Raw genomic sequence first — 16,469 nt, forward strand, 5'->3', positions numbered from 1 at the left:
ATTATGTTAATTTATGCAAAGTAATGTATTAAATACTTACCCGCTCCCGCCGTCGATCTTGGTGCGATATTCGTGCCAGCAGCCCGCACTCCTGCGCCTTCAGATCTCCATCCAGAGATCCAATGCGGGACACTGGTCGGGAAGGGAGAGCAAGTATTTCAGTGCGGGTGGCGGTGTCAAAGCGATCCGATTGGCGGAGGGAATGGTGGGAAGGGGTTGAAGTGAAAAGTTCATAAACTTTGGTGTGGGGGTGGGCGGGGCGGGGGGGGGTGGTAAAGCCAGGAACACAAGGTAAATATTTTGAGGGGGTGGGGGGACAGCAAGAAATTAACTGTATGGTCATGGGGGCGTAGGGGAGAGGGTCGAGAAACATAACGTTAAATTTAATAAAATTTAAACGGGATGTATCTTTAAATCTGTAAACTAAACTGAAGGGCTCGAAGCCCTTTAAAAATGGCGTCGGCACCTGCACAGTGGCGCTTAACGCCGTTGTCGGGGACGGGATGCCCGCTCCCGCCATGTCATCGCGGAGGGCGGTCCGCCCCGGCCAAGTAAATGAGCCACCACGTTTAAGATCGCGATGGTTCCACGGAGTAAAGCCCACACTCACGGGCCGCCATCTTTGAAGCTCGCCACCGAGATTGGCAGCAAGCTTGTAAAATGCAGCCCTATGTTTGCGTTTTAACGGTAATACAAAAGACATCCTATAATTAATGGCGGGAAACAATTTTATTCTATGCACATCAAGCAGCTGAGTGGGACGAACAGAATTGTTCCGCTAAGAGCTGCATGGTCTCAATGGGCTGAATGGCCTCCTTCTATTCTGTAAATGACTCTATGACTAATTAAAGCATATGAATTAAAGCTAGTTATTCTACTTTTGTTCTTTATATATATTTTAAAGTTTAAAATTGGGATAGGAGGGTGCAATTAATACTTTTCTATATATGTATTACTAATTCAAACACCTACTGGTTCAAATTAATATAAAGGTAAAGTTATAAATGAATAAATAAGTACTTAATTCTAATGGATGAAGGAGAAATATGGCAATACCATTTCTAGAAGTTTAAGAAATTGCAAGAGGTATTAGGCACACATTGTAAGATTTTCCTACAGACAAGAGATCCCACAACCCACAAGAAATTTTTGTCCATAATTTGAGATAAAAATGTTTTTAAATAAATGGTAGAAACGGTTTTTAAATACCTGATGCCTATGAAATTTGATACCAACCTCTTTATTGTTGACAAAGCTCTACATGTAACACAGCACTGCATTTTACAGATCACTTTTACATTCTGGAGCCAACTTAAAATGTGCAATTAAACTTTTTTTTTATTAAGCAGTCGAAAATTATATCGTTATTAACATATTTACATCTGCATGTACTTTGCTCTGCCACTTCCTGATATTGTTTTTGTCACACTGTGTGTTCTCCATTATACATTTCTATATTCACATTTACAATAGAAACACCTGTATAACCTTGTGACTCAATCTGCAATTGCCACTGGATTCTCTCAAAATGCTTTCTGAAAACAAAATCCACTGCTATTTTTCTTTTTAGAGATACACCACTGAAACAGGCCCTTCGGCCCACTGAGTCTGTGCCGACCAACAAACACCCATTTATACTAACCCTGCAGTAATCCCATATCACCTACATACACTAGGGACAATTTACAATGGCCAATTTACAATGGCCAATTTACCTATCAGCCTGCAAGTCTTTGGCTGTGGGAGGAAACCGGAGCACCCGGCGAAAACCCACGCGGTCACAGGGAGAACTTGCAAACTCCACACAGGCAGTACCCAGAATCGAACCTGGGTCCCTGGAGCTGTGAGGCTGCAGTGCTAACCACTGCGCCGCCCCTCAGTTCCTCAGTAACTGAAATTTGTATCACCCAAAATAAGGGTCAACCAAAACTATTATAAAATTAAATATGTAGCTGTTTTACAATAACAAGATTACATTTTATGGTGACACAAGTCATGGCCAGAATGGAAATGACTGACAGGGAATTAATTACCCAATCAGGTCTGAAAATAAGTAACTGGAATTGATTTTACATTTTGCTGAGAAATAATCCTGCTGTACTCTGGAGACTCCAAGTTAAAACAACAAGTCCCGCCAGCCTCCAACTCATTAGTTAACATACTGGATGTCAATATTTCACATCATTAACTTTATCCTCATTACCAAGTTTTATTCTTTAAGTCCTTAACCTCTCCCAAAACCCAGGATTTGACCTAGTATGTATGCCAAAAACTGAAACAGTATGGGCTGTATTTAGGTTGTGCCATCTGAAAATGTGCAATGAACCTAATTTCCCAAGAAATATCTCTAAGAAATACTGAGAAATTACTTTTTAGCCTACATTTTTTTTTATACAATTGAGGAACAGCTGAACAAATTTCATAGTTTTTTTTTACAAAGAGACAGCACATACACATGAGTTAGAGTGGGGGTGAGGGTAGAAAGACTGCACCTTACTTCATGTCATGTTACATGGACAGGTGAATTGGAGTCTTTGGAGCATATGAAAGGTTAAGGTTTAAGCAAGTGATAATAAGGCCATGTGAAAAGGAAGATGATGGCAGTTGAGCAGGTAGTTCAAATGGAAAAGGCAGCCAGAGCGATGGGAATGAGGGTGCAGTATGAAGAGTGTCATGCTAGACCCCCCACCTGTCAAGAATGAGGCATATTAATTTTGTCATACGAACATTGATTTTAAACAGTTGCTGGAGCGAGGAAATGACTTGATAAACAGATCAGCCGTGGCTGGAAAAAATATTTGTATACTAACAGACAGTGCATGGAGGGACAAAGGAGCTATTCCATGCTCCAATTTAACCCACAATGGACTTTGAGCACCAGGTATTGTGTGTAAGAAGAGACATTCCAGGGTCGGATAAAACAAGAGAATCTACAGACATGGTCAGACCAGCTAGTCACATGACTTGGCAACCTGGGTTTTTTCTGAACTGTACAAAGAGTTTGAACTACAAAAAGACTGTTTGCTCCTGGACTGAGAAGACCTCTCCTGCTTGCTCCCATCTCTTTATCACAAGCCTCTGGACCCACTGAAGACACATGAACTTCAAGAGAAAAAAGTCTCCTACATCGAACAAGGTTTAAGAAGAATACTGGGCCCCAACGAAAAGCAAGACCTACCTACAATCAAGGACTTTACAGCGAGCTAGAAAAACAGTAACTAAAGCCATCTTCAGATATTGCCTCAAAGTTTTCCACTTTATTTCTTCTGTGCTTTTCTGTCTCCATCTGCATGTGTGTATCACGTGCTAGTGTGGGCGTGTCGCGTATCCGTAGACATTAACCGATTTAGAAGTTTTAAGTTTAATAAAGTTCAACCTTTTTTCTTTACAAGTAAGAAAACCTGTTTGGCTAATTTCTTTGCCTTATAATTGGAAGTTAGGTGAACAAGGATTCACTAAGGGGAAGCTAAATAAACGGTGTGTTAAAAATAAAACCCTGTTACAGTAAGACCAGGTGAAGGCTGAGAGGGAACCCTAGACCCTTTTCTCACCTGGTCGTAACATGAAGAATATGCACGAAGATGATGAAAGGGCAGGGGTGTGTGATGGGGTAGAGACAAGCATGAGCAATTGGGGAAAGGAATGGGAAGGCAGTTGCTGACAGTCTATTTTCCTGCACTCCCCACCTCAAATGTAGATTGCTGCCGTTCTGAGCTCCTTTGCCTGCAGCACCACCCATGCAATTAGAAAGAAGAAAGAGAGAAGGACAAAGAGTTAAGCAAAGAAAAGCAGAAGAGAGAAGGAAACACCAACATGGAGACAACAGATCGGTAAGAGAGTGAGATATTTTATGACTTACCATGTGCAATGCCGCAGCAGATCAACTAGTAATAATTAAAAACATTACCTCAACATGCACTTCATGTCAATTCTTCCCATAAACATTCCTATGTCCATGTTTATAGTGGAAACTGATGTAAACTTGTCACACTGTAATGACATCCTGCCACCAGCAGAGAATGCAGCCACCATAATGTGCCATTTCTATTATGTGTACATAGGAAATTGGAACGGATATGGAAAAAAGGACAAAATCTTTGCCTTTAAAATGTGCCTGCATTGATCAATCACCCCCACCTTTAACCCCACTTTTCCTGAAGACTACACTTGAGCCTTGACACATCGCGTACAATGCCAAAGCAGATCAACTTGTATGAAATTTAAAATATTCTTTCTTCCTCCTACCTCATTGTTTAAAAAAAAACCTGATGAGTTTTCTATACTGTAAAAGTAATTTTACTTTCTACTTATTTTCGTAACTCTGAAAACACCTACCACTTTCAGACTCAAATTTGGCATCAGGTCAACTATTAGTCCCATCAGCAAGCTGTTCCAGAAAACTGTGCACTGAATAAAACATCCCTTCCAATTCTCTAGATGTCGAAGACATGAAAATTGTACATAATATTCTTCTTTGGCCTCCTTATCTCGAGAGACAATGGGTAAGCGCCTGGAGGTGGTCAGTGGTGGTCATAATATTCACTCTGCTTGTATTTACACTGACACTTTTGCATTGATGACATGTGGTATTGAATGCCTATCAAAGCAAGGTGGCAGTATAACTCAGGAAACTACTAACTGCATTAAAGCCAGTTGGTGTGAGGCCTTTCCAGGCGGCCAGCTTAACACAATGAGTTCCCAATGAAATGTATCTCCTGCCTCTGATCTCCTCCCAACCATATAATACAAATATGCATGCACAGACGAGAACCTTGGGTTTTCACAAAACTGGCATTTAAACATTGCTCCCAATTTAAGGTCATTTAATCGCAATATAGCAGTGCTTACATTCTGGGATTATTAGGACTTGAGTATATATTTCTACTGGAGGATGTTAAAATAAAAAAAATTATAAAAGGATGTTGATTTCACAGCTCAAAATAGTCACATACCAAAAGTTACACTGATGAACAATTATAGCATTACTGGGAAAGGGTTGGAAGTGAATTTGAAGTTACTTCAGTACAGTTTGAATCAAGATAGCTCCACAATAACAATGAACATATGAACATGGGTTATCAGACGCACAACATTGTAAACAGTACTAGGCATCTTCTCACACAGGGAAAAGACTGATCAAATTAAAATTACATACTAAATAAAATGCTGTTAAAGCCAGAATGACTTGCAGTCAAATTCAAACTGGAAATAACCAGCAGAAAAGAAATGCATAATAACCCAAGTCATACCTCCTAAAGGTTTGTACAACTCTAGTCTTCACTGTTACTACTAGTCTGGATAAAACTACATTAACCCCAGGTTCCATGCAGAATTTATATACGCTCCAGAATAAATTCCAAGTTATTTACTTTTGAAGAACTACATTCTTGTAAGACAGGACTCAGTTACCATTTGAGCAATTTAAATGAAACAGAAACAAGTTCTAAAATATTTTGGAAAAATGCCTGTGCAAAGCAATAGAATTTAAAATAATCTGCAAGATAAAGTAGTGCATTCAAAGTCTTTAGGAAGTTCAAAATACAGTTGGATGCTAGACTGGGACAAGTTGAATTACTAGAGAATCAGCTTTTGTGGGCCTTTTTTCATCCTTATGTTCTTATTCTCCAAATCATTATTAATCCAAAATCTTCAGCCTTTCATTCTGTTAGTTGGATAAGATTCCTACACTACATCCCAAGATCAAACTATTACAATTCATCACAGTACTTTGTAAAATGTAAATTATAATTTTGGATTGACAGCAAGTTTACCAAGTCAAAGGAAAATTGAAAAAGAATGAAAGCGTCATACTAAAAGTATTAACAAATGTATTCTCTGCTGAAATCCCTTTGACCTACTTTGAGCTACAAATAAGCAGGAATCCAAAAGGTAATGTATACTCCCTTACAGTTGCTATGACAGTATTTGAGCACTGAACTATGTCCAAGCCACCAGAAAGATTTAATGCATAGGAGGGACTTCAGGATTTTTAATTACCAAATACTGAACTATAAATAGCACATTTTTGTGTTCCTGAATACTTGTGTTAGCAAGCTATCAACAAATCTAAAATGGTGATAGTCAACTCAGTTAATCAGTTGTTCCACAATTAAAGACAGCACTTTTTATTGAAAGCAACATGCAGTACATTTAGCCATGCTTAGTGTGCCCAATGTTTATTACTGTATTTATTTTCCCACTAAAAATATTTTCTGTTCTCACAAAGAGGCTCAGCTTTCAAAGATATTAATGCGTAACTATCTCACTACTTGAACTACACCTGGCTGATTGAACTACACATGGCTGATTGACAATCTAAACTTACTGCAAAAATATGCAATTCCCATCTCTGCAATTATACAGTTCCACAAGATTTTGTTACTTACATTAAACAATTCTTGTGTGAAGTAGTAAGTCATGTTTGGCTTGAGAAAATTCTACTAAAGTATTTGAAAGATAAATAGACTATAGTGCTGCCGACCTTACTACAGACTTATGGAAAAATCACGTACATACTGTGCAGATTCCACCATGGTATGGTATCAATGTAAAGTCATACAAGAACATGGTAAGAGCAGCTTAATAACTATATCTGGAGGGTTCAACCAAGGATAACATGGCTTACATTCACATGTGAATCTGTCAGGAAAGTGTTTCATATGCAATCCTCAGAAATTTAAATTCTGCAGCTATTAATAGAAAAGTTTGATTCCTACTTTCAAGAAAAGATTCTAACCCACCTCCCCCTCCCCTCACCCCCACACCCTCCATTCTATATTTTGAATAACTATTTTTGGGTTCAAATATTTTTAGACCAAGAATGCAGCAGGGAGCAGATATCCAGTCAAGCTTATACGGACATAAATATCAACAGAAAAATGCAACATTTTAACAGATTCCTGACCAGTCTAACCCTAACCCTTTCACATACAAACATATTCAGAATCAGCAGCTGATGCTAGAAAATAGCCGATTGTTAATAGACACAGCTTCACTAGTCAGTGTGCATATAATGTTTATACATATCAGTATTCTAGAGTTGCATCTTTTATCAAGACATTCATTTTAACTTCTTTTCTGAACACAAATCGAAGAGAAACATCATCGCCATTGGCTGTCCCTCGATTCGAGAATCTACTCAGGGTCACAAGTTTCTGCCATGAATTTTCCTGTGACTGAACCCGCCGTTTCTCGACCCACAGATCTTTGGGCACATGGGGCAGGAGAAACATAGCAAGTTTAAAAATTGGAACAATTAAAGATGCTTCCCCTCCATGCCCAGATTCTACCACCGCCCCCATAAACCCCTTCTCTGAAACTGCAGAATCTTGCTTAGGCACTGTTCCACAGTTATAAGCAGCCCTCCAAGACTAAGGAGATGGGGGAGAAGGATCTAAGGAGACGACTGACGGTGAAGAAAAACCATTGGTGGATAGACTTGCTCTCCAAAATGTTCCTGGAGTAGTGAATGATTTTTGAAGACAAGAGTGAGGTCTCATTAGTAATTTTATATTAAAAGATCCTCTGCGAAAAAGTGATCATAATACAATTAAATTCCATATTAAGTTTGAAAGTGATATACTCCAGTCCCAAACAAGAATCTTAAACTTAAATAAAGCCAATTACATTGGTATGAGGGGAGAGCTGGGGGAGGTTGATTGAGTAAATAGACTAAAAGGTGTGGCAGTAAATAAATATTTAAAGAAACAATTCAAAACGTTCAACAAAAATACATTGCATTAAAAAACAAAAACTCGGCAAGAAAGATTCATCCAGGGCTTACTACGGAAGTTAAGGATAGTATTAGATTAAAAGAAGTTTATAATGCTGCAATGAGATCTAGAGCCGAGTGGGCCTGGTGCAACCCAAACCGAATTTACATAGAGGGGGAGATTTAGGAAGGCCAGGATGCCAGTGAAATCAGAGGACAAGAGGAGTTGAGATGGACATTGAAAACACCAAGGATGAGGAGTTAATAAAAGCAAAATACTGCAGATGCTGGAAATTGGAAATAAAAATAGTGCTGGAAATACTCAGCAGGTCAGGCAGCATCTGTGGAGAGAGAAACAGAGTTAACATTTCAGGTCTGTGACCTTTCATCAGAACTAATGCTCTGATGAAAAGATGAGGAGTTGCCCAATGCAGAGGCTGAAGGAGGAAGGATATCTTTAGTAAAAACTCTAGATGGGGCTGGGAAAGGGGTAGAAGATATCAAAAGGAGTTGACAAGGGCAGATCAAGGTACGGTGTTCAAGGAAGGAGAAAGTGGCACAAAATGAATGTTAGATAGGTCGTCTGATAAGAAAAGTGAAATTTTACATTCCATTGACTTGAATGAAAATTGGGCCATTTCTAGAATTGCCAACTGATCCACAATACCAGTTTAATCTTGGTTAGCTAGTTGTTCCTTCCATCAAATTATTCCCTTATCTCTCCATAATTATGTAAAGATATTATCTTTCAAACATCAAAAATAAAGAAAACAAAGCTTGAAATAAAATCAAAAATCAATTAAGTGATCCAGTGGAACTTTCTGATGGTGCACTACGATACGGTAGGGAACATGCTCACGGGCCACATTCCTATGTCGACTTCACATTGTTAGCACAGCAGTCAACACAAGTACTGGGTGCAGACCAGGTGCTTTCCCAGAAAGAGGGAAAGTTACCATGGTTTCTCTAATGCTTTGCATAATAGTTAAGTAAGAAAGATCAGATTACCTTATGGTCCTTTCAGAAACAAAGATATATCTCTTTAAACAGAAAGTAACAGGCCCGCCAGAAGTGCTTATCTGTCAAAAAATTGTGTGCCGCACACGCCCAAATTTATCATTAGCTCAACCAATCCCTGAAGATGCATGCCAGCTGCTCAGGCACTTAAATTATACCACAGTCAAGAGGGCACAGTCTTTTCAATCTCTAAAGAACACTCCAAGACAATGAATTTTTTCATTGCTGATATTTATTTGTTAATGTAATTGAGTATAAAATTGGAACTAGATATGAATCATAACTTCAACTGTAACCTGTGGAATGTTGAATTATCAACACCACAGATGTAAGTTTAATGTTAGCATTATACTGGCACAAGCAGAATATGAAGCACAACCAAATGCATAAATACACTAGGGTTCCTACAAATGCACAAAATGTAAATATCGTGCAAATCCCCTACTTTACTCAGAGCTACCTTGTCCAGCAAAGACAGGCAAATTTAACGGGAACAAAAATATTAATAGCCTCTCTGAGATGTTTGCAAAAAGAAATCCCAAGAAAGGAATTCCCAGCTATGTTAAGCATAGGACTCAAACAGTACATTAAATCGCACAAAGCAGAATCTTGATTATTCATCATAACAGAGAAGACTCCTGTTGATAACCAAAAATGACAGATAATCCAGTTCCAGGAGAGTCAATAAAAGATCATATCCAAATTCCAATCTAATCTGAAGTGGCAGCCCAGCACTTAAAAGAAGCCCAGAAAAAGGGAAGCCTGACCCAATTTTCTATACAATGGATGAGCAAATGGTTGCTTAGTAGACGAACATAAGAAATAGCGCAGTAGTAGGCCATATGGCCCCTCAAGTAAAGGCCTGCTCAGATCTGCAAAAAAAAACCCGACCCGTGCTCGACAGAACCACATCCGACCCAAGGCCGATCTAGCCCAAATCCTTCCATTTTTTTCCCGAAGCGACCCGACCAGACCAACTTGCCTTCCATTTTTCACTTTGTTGCTGATCTGCACAAGCTTAAAATAACTGTACCAAAACTACCTTACTAGTCCAAAAATTAAATTAACATTGGAGCCACTGACCTGTGATAGAGCATGTCCGACCTGACCCGAGCTCAAATGCCGGACCTGTAAGTGCAACCCGACACATGTCGTGTCCCGTTGGGTTCAGGTCGGGTAGCCGGCCTTTACCCTCAAGCCTGCTCCATCATTCAATAAGATCATGGCTGATCTGATTTTGGCCTTATCTCCACTGTCCTGTCTGTCGCCATAACCCTTTACTTCCTTGTAGATCAAAAGTATGTCTGGTTCAACCCTGAATATTCAATGACCCAGTCTCCACTGTTCTCTGGGGAAGAAAGTTCCAAAGAACAACCCTTTGAGAAGAGAAATTCCTCCTCATCTCAGCCTTAATTGGAAGATGCCTTATTTTGAAACTGTGCCCCGTTTCAATAAGGTTACCTCTCAATCTTCTAAACTCCAATGAGTGTAGGCCCAACCCGTTCAACCTTTCCTCATAAGGCAACCCCTTCATCCCAGAAATCAACCTAGTGAACCTTCTCTGAACTGCCTCCAATGTAAGCAGATCACTTAAGTAAGATGACCAAAACTGTATACAGTACTCTAGACGTGTTCTCACCAACACTCTGCACAGCTGTCGCAAGACGTCCCTACTTTTATACTCCATCCCCCTTGCAATAAAAGCCAGCATTTCATTTGCCTTCCCAATTACTTGCTGTACCTACATGCTAACGTTTTCGTATTCATGTACAAGGACACCCAGATTCCTTCATTCCGCAGCATGCTGCAGTCTCTCTCCATTAAATAATCTGCTTTTCTATTCGTCCCAAAGTGGCCAACCTCACATTTTCCCAAATTATACGCCACCTGCCAAATTTGTGCCCACTCTCTTAACCTATCTATATCCCTATGGAGACTCTTTGTGCTCCCCTCACAACTTGCTTTCCTACCTATCTTTGTATCATCAGCAAATTTGGCTACAATACACTCGGCCCATTCATCCAAGTCATTAATATAGATTGTGAATAGTTGAGGCCCCAGCCACTGATCCCTGTGGCACTCCAATAGTTATAGTTTGCCAAAAGATGCAGGGGGAATATGAGGAAGCATTTTTTTACGCAGTGATGTAGTTCTATCCAAAACTAGAGTCTTAAATCTAGACAAAGGAAACTGTGAAGGTATGGGGGGCCAGTTGGCTGTGGTAGATTGGGAAACTACATTACAAGGGCGGCACAGTGGCGCAGTGGTTAGCACCGCAGCCTCACAGCTCCAGGGACCCGGGTTCGATTCCGGGTACTGCCTGTGTGGAGTTTGCAAGTTCTCCCTGTGTCTGCGTGGGTTTTCTCCGGGTGCTCCGGTTTCCTCCCACAAGCCAAAAGACTTGCAGGTTGATAGGTAAATTGGCCATTATAAATTGTCACTAGTATAGGTAGGTGGTAGGGAAATATAGGGACAGGTGGGGATGTTTGGTAGGAATATGGGATTAGTGTAGGATTAGTATAAATGGGTGGTTGATGTTCGGCACAGACTCGGTGGGCCGAAGGGCCTGTTTCAGTGCTGTATCTCTAATCTAATCTAATCTAAATCTAATCTAAGGCTAGCATTTAAAGGATTAACAGATGGTTTACAACAAACTTACTTTCCTTTGAGGGACAAAAACCAGGCAGGAAAAGTGATTCAACCATGGCTCAAAAGAGAAGTTAAAAATTGTATTAAATCAAAAGAAGTAGTTTATAAAGTTGCCCAAAAAAGTAGTAAGATTGGGAGCATTAGAATTTGGCAAAGGAAGACCAAGAAACTGGTAAAGTAAGAAAACACAGAATATGAAAGTAAACTAGCAAGAAATATAAAAACGGACTGTAAAAGCTTCTATTGGTATGTAAAAAGGAAACTATTAGCAAAGGCAAATGTGGGCCCATTACAGGCAGAGCCCAGGAATTTACAATGGGGAATAAGGAAATGGCAGAGAAATTAAACAAATACTTGTGTCTGTCTTTATGGAGGAAGATACAAAAAACCTCCCAGAAATACTCAAGAACCAAGGGACTAGTGAGAATGAGGAACTGTAAGAAATTAGTATTAGTAAAAAAATTAGTACTGGAGAAATTAATGGGACTGAAAGTTGATGAATCCCCTGGACCTGATGATCTACATCCCAGAGTGTTGAAAGAGGTGGCTGTAGAGATAGTGGATGTATTGGTGAATCATCTTCCAAAACTCTACAGATTCTGGAGTGGTTCCTGACGATTGGAAGGTACTAAATGTAACCCCACTATTGAAGAAAGGAGGGAGAGAAAACAAGGAACTACAGACCTGTTCTCCTGACATCAGTAGTAGGGAAAATGTTAGATTCTATTATAAAGGATGTGATACCAGACACCTGGAAAATAATGGTAGGACTGGGCAGAGTCAACATGGATTTATGAAAGGGAGATCAGGTTTGACAAACCTGTTGGAGCTTTGAGGATGTAACTAGCAGAATAGATATGGGGGAACCAGTGGATGTGGTGTATTCGGATTTTCAGAACACTTTTGATAAGGTCCCACACAAGAGGTTAGTAAGCAAAAGTAGAACACATGGGACTGGGGGTAATATACTGGTATGGATTGAGAACTGGTTAATGGACAAAAAATAGAGAGCAGGAATAAATGGGCCATTCTCAGATTGGCAGGCTGTGACTAGTGGGTACCACAAGTATCAGTGCTTGGGCCCCAACTATTCACAATCTATATCAATGATTTGGATGTGGGAACCAAATGTAATATTTCCAAGTTTATTGATGACCCAAAACTAGGTGGAATGAGAGTTATGGGGATGCAAAGAGACTTCAAGGGGATTTAGATAGGCTAAGTGAGTTGGCAAGAACATGGCAGATGGAATATAATGTGGAAAAATGTGAAGTTATCCACTTTGGTAGGAAAAACAGAAATGCAGAGTATTTCTTAAATGATGAGAGATTGGGAAGTTTTGATGTCCAAATGGACCTAGGTGTCCTTGTTCCTAAGTCACTGAAAGATAACATGCAGGTGCAGCAAACAACTAGGAAGGCTTGTTGGCCTTTATTGCAAGAGGATTTAAGTACAGGATGAATGAGCCTTGGTTAGACCGCACTTGGAGTATTGCATACAGTTTTGGTCTCCTTTCCAAAGGCAGGATATACTTGCCATAAAGTGAGTGCAACAAAAGTTCACCAGACTGATTGATTCCGGGGATGGCAGGTTTGTCCTGTGAGGAGAGATTGAGGAGAGTGGGCCTGTATTCTCTAGAGTTTAGAAGAATGAGAGGTGATCTAACTGAAGCAGACAAAATTCTTACAAGGCTTGACAGGGTTGATGCAGGAAAGATGTTTCCCTTGGCTGGGGATAGTGGTGGGGGGGCAGGGGGGGTCTAGGACCAGAGGACACAGTCTCAGAATAAGAGGTTGGCCATTTAGGACCGAGGAGGAATTTCTTCACTCAGAGGGTGGTAAATCTTTGGAATTCTCCACCCCAGAGGGCTTTGGAGGCTCAGTCATCGAGTATGTTCAAGACAAAGATCAATAGATTTCTAGATATTAAAGATATCAAGGGATATGGGGATAGTGCAGGAAAATGGCATTGAGGTGGAAGATCAGCCATGATCTAGTTGAATGGTGGAGCAGGCTGAATGACCTACTCTGCCTCCTATTTCCTCTGCTCCTATGTGCTCAGAGTTGATGGTGAGACTTTTCATTGAACCATTGCCACTCATGCTGCTCAATTTCCTAACCAGGACAATAATTTGCCTTCAACTCTATGTGACTTAGCTAACAGTCTCTTATGAGGGACTTTATCAAATGCTTTCTGGAAGTCCATACAAATAACATACACAGACATTTATCTGTCCACTACTTTAGTCACCTCTTACAAAAATTCAAATCAGATTGGTCAGGCGTCATCTATCCTTTACAAATCCATGCTGGCTCTCTGATCAGTTGAAAATTTTCAAGGTATTCATTCACTCTAACCTTAATTATAGCCTAGTAATTTCTTGACAACAGATGTTAGTCTAACTGGGCTATAATTCCCTGGTTTCCCTCTGTCACCTTTCTTAAATAGCAGAGTGACAGGCACATTTTTCCAATTTGAAGGAACGGTTCCTGAATCGAGAATTTTGGAAAATTATAGTTAGGATATCTGCAATATTCTCACCTACTTCCTTTAAAAACTGTAGGATGGGAAGCATCCGGTCCTGGGGATTTGTCACTCTTTAGTGCCATTACTTTCTTCGCTACTGTTATTTTGCTTACATGAGTTTTGATGAGTCCCATGACCTTAATTCAATATTAGTTACCTTGGGATGTCCAGCATGCCAACTTCTTCCTCTACTGTAAATACTGATGCAAAGTAATTATTTATCATGCCCACCATTTCCTTTTTCTCATTAACAATATCACCATTCTCAATGTTCATGAAACCCACATTGCACCTAACGACATGCATTTTCCTAATTGTAAAAAATCGTGTTAATTTTGAGATCCCTTGGAAATTTCTTTTCATACTCCCTTTTGTAGCTCTTACTATCTGTTTTATCACCCTTTGCTGTTCTTTATATCTCTCCCAATTGCCAGGATCTGTGCTTTTTTGCATTTTTGGATGTTTTGTCTTTTAGTTTTAGGTTGGCTTTTACCTCTTCAGTCGCCCATTTTTTTTGGAAGGTTGAGTCCTTGTCCCTTAGGGGTATAAAATGGTTCTAAATCTCAAATTCTTTATTGAACATCACTCACTGATCTTCTGTTGTTTCACCCATTAACAGATTCTCCCAGTTTACTTTGGACAGTCTCTGTCTCATCATGTTGAAGTCAGCCTCACCTAAATCGAGACTCTTAGTAGCTGTTTAGTATCGCTCCCTATCAAATATTACTTTCAAATCCATCATATTGTGATAGGTATTACACAAATGGTCACCCACCCTTTAGCGGTTAACTAAATCTGGTTCAGCACTTACTACTAAATTTAACATGGCCTGACACCTTGTTGGTTCTAGGACATATTGTTGCAGAAAACTACACCAGAAACATTCAAGAAATTTCACTCCTTTTCTGACATGAGTTAGTCCGTTTATCCCAATCTAATCCCAATCTTCGCCAGCTACAGGAGAAATACCGCGAACAACAGATGCCCCTCTACGGTTGCTTTCATTGATCTCACCAAAGCCTTTAATCTAGTCAGCAGACGTGGTCTCTTCAGACTACTAGCAAAGATCGGATGTCCACCAAAGCTACTAAGTATCATCACCTCATTCCATGACAAATGAAAGGCACAATTCAACATAGCGGCGCCTCATCAGACCCCTTTCCTATCCTGAGTGGCGTGAAACAGGGCTGTGTTCTCGCACCTACACTGTTTGGGATCTTCTTCTCCCTTCTGCTCTCACATGCATTCAAGTCTTCAGTAGAAGGAATCTTCCTCCACACAAGATCAGGTGGCAGGTTGTTCAACCTTGCCCATCTAAGAGCGAAGACCAAAGTACGGAAAGTCCTCATCAGGGAACTCCTCTTTGCTGACGATGCTACATTAACATCTCACACTGAAGAGTGTCTGCAGAGTCTCATCGACAGGATTGCGGCTGCCTGCAACTAATTTGGCCTAAACATCAGCCTCAAGAAAACGAACATCATGGGACAGGACGTCAGAAATGCTCCATCCAACAAGATCGGCGACCACGCTCTGCAAGTGGTTCAAGAGTTCACCTACCTAGGCTCAAATATCACCAGTAACCTGTCTCTCGATGCAGAAATCAACAAGCGCATGGGAAAGGCTTCCACTGCTATGTCCAGACTGGCCAAGAGAGTGTTGGAAAATGGCGCACTGACACGGAACACAAAAGTCCGAGTGTATCAAGCCTGTGTCCTCAGTTCCTTGCTCTATGGCAGCGAGGCCTGGACAACGTATGTCAGCCAAGAGCAACGTCTCAATTCATTCCATCTTCGTTGCCTCCGGAGAATCCTTGGCATCAGGTAGCAGGACCGTATCTCCAAAACAGGCGGCCAACATCCCCAGCATATACACCCTACTGAGCCAGTGGCGCTTGAGATGGCTTGGCCATGTGAGCCGCATGGAAGATGGCAGGATCCCCAAGGACACATTGTACAGCGAGCTCGTCACAGGTATCAGACCCACCAGCCGTCCATGACTCCGCTTTAAAGGCGTCTGCAAACACGACATGAAGTCCTGTGACACTGATCACAAGTCGTGGGAGTCAGTTGCCAGTGATCGCCAGAGCTGGCGGACAGCCATAAAGGCGGGGCTAAAGTGTGACGAGTCGAAGAGACTTAGCAGTTGGCAGGAAAAAAGACAGAAGCGCAAGGGGAGAGCCAACTGTGTAACAGCCCCGACAACCAATTTTATCTGCAGCACCTGTGGAAGAGTCTGTCACTCTAGAATTGGCCTTTATAGCCACTCCAGGCACTGCTTCACAAACCACTGACCACCTCCAGGCGCTTACCCATTGTCTCCCGAGACAAGGAGGCCAAAGAAGAAGAAGAAAGAAGAAATAAAAGTTCAAGGCTGGCAGGGCCATTGGGATGGAGGGGAAACCCCTCCACTGGATCAGTCTCAGCCATGATTATGGCCCTTCATGCTGGAGGCCCTGTCAACGGGGCATGAAGCCTCCAGCTCCAATAGCCCTCCAGCCTGCCACAGTGAGGCCACCTCCATTGAGCTTCTGGGCTCTGCATGAGGTGTGGGGCTCCTCCGCTGG

General features: G+C 41.0%; 1 protein-coding gene across 8 annotated transcripts in view; it reads right to left on the reverse strand.

Annotated features, from left to right (window-relative positions):
• Positions 1-16,469, reverse strand: part of tbl1xr1a (TBL1X/Y related 1a) — a 217,871-nt gene that overhangs the window by 119,863 nt on the left and 81,539 nt on the right. For 6 of the 8 annotated variants that reach the window (XM_068042239.1, XM_068042245.1, XM_068042243.1 and 3 more), the window contains exon 2: positions 41-132. The exons of the other annotated variants lie outside the window; for them this stretch is intronic. The gene's annotated coding sequence lies outside the window, so the exon portion shown is untranslated. The remainder of the gene's footprint in view (positions 1-40; positions 133-16,469) is intronic. 8 annotated transcript variants of the gene reach the window in all.

Source organism: Heterodontus francisci, chromosome 11 (assembly GCF_036365525.1).
Source record: "Heterodontus francisci isolate sHetFra1 chromosome 11, sHetFra1.hap1, whole genome shotgun sequence".
Lineage (NCBI taxonomy): Eukaryota > Metazoa > Chordata > Chondrichthyes > Heterodontiformes > Heterodontidae > Heterodontus > Heterodontus francisci.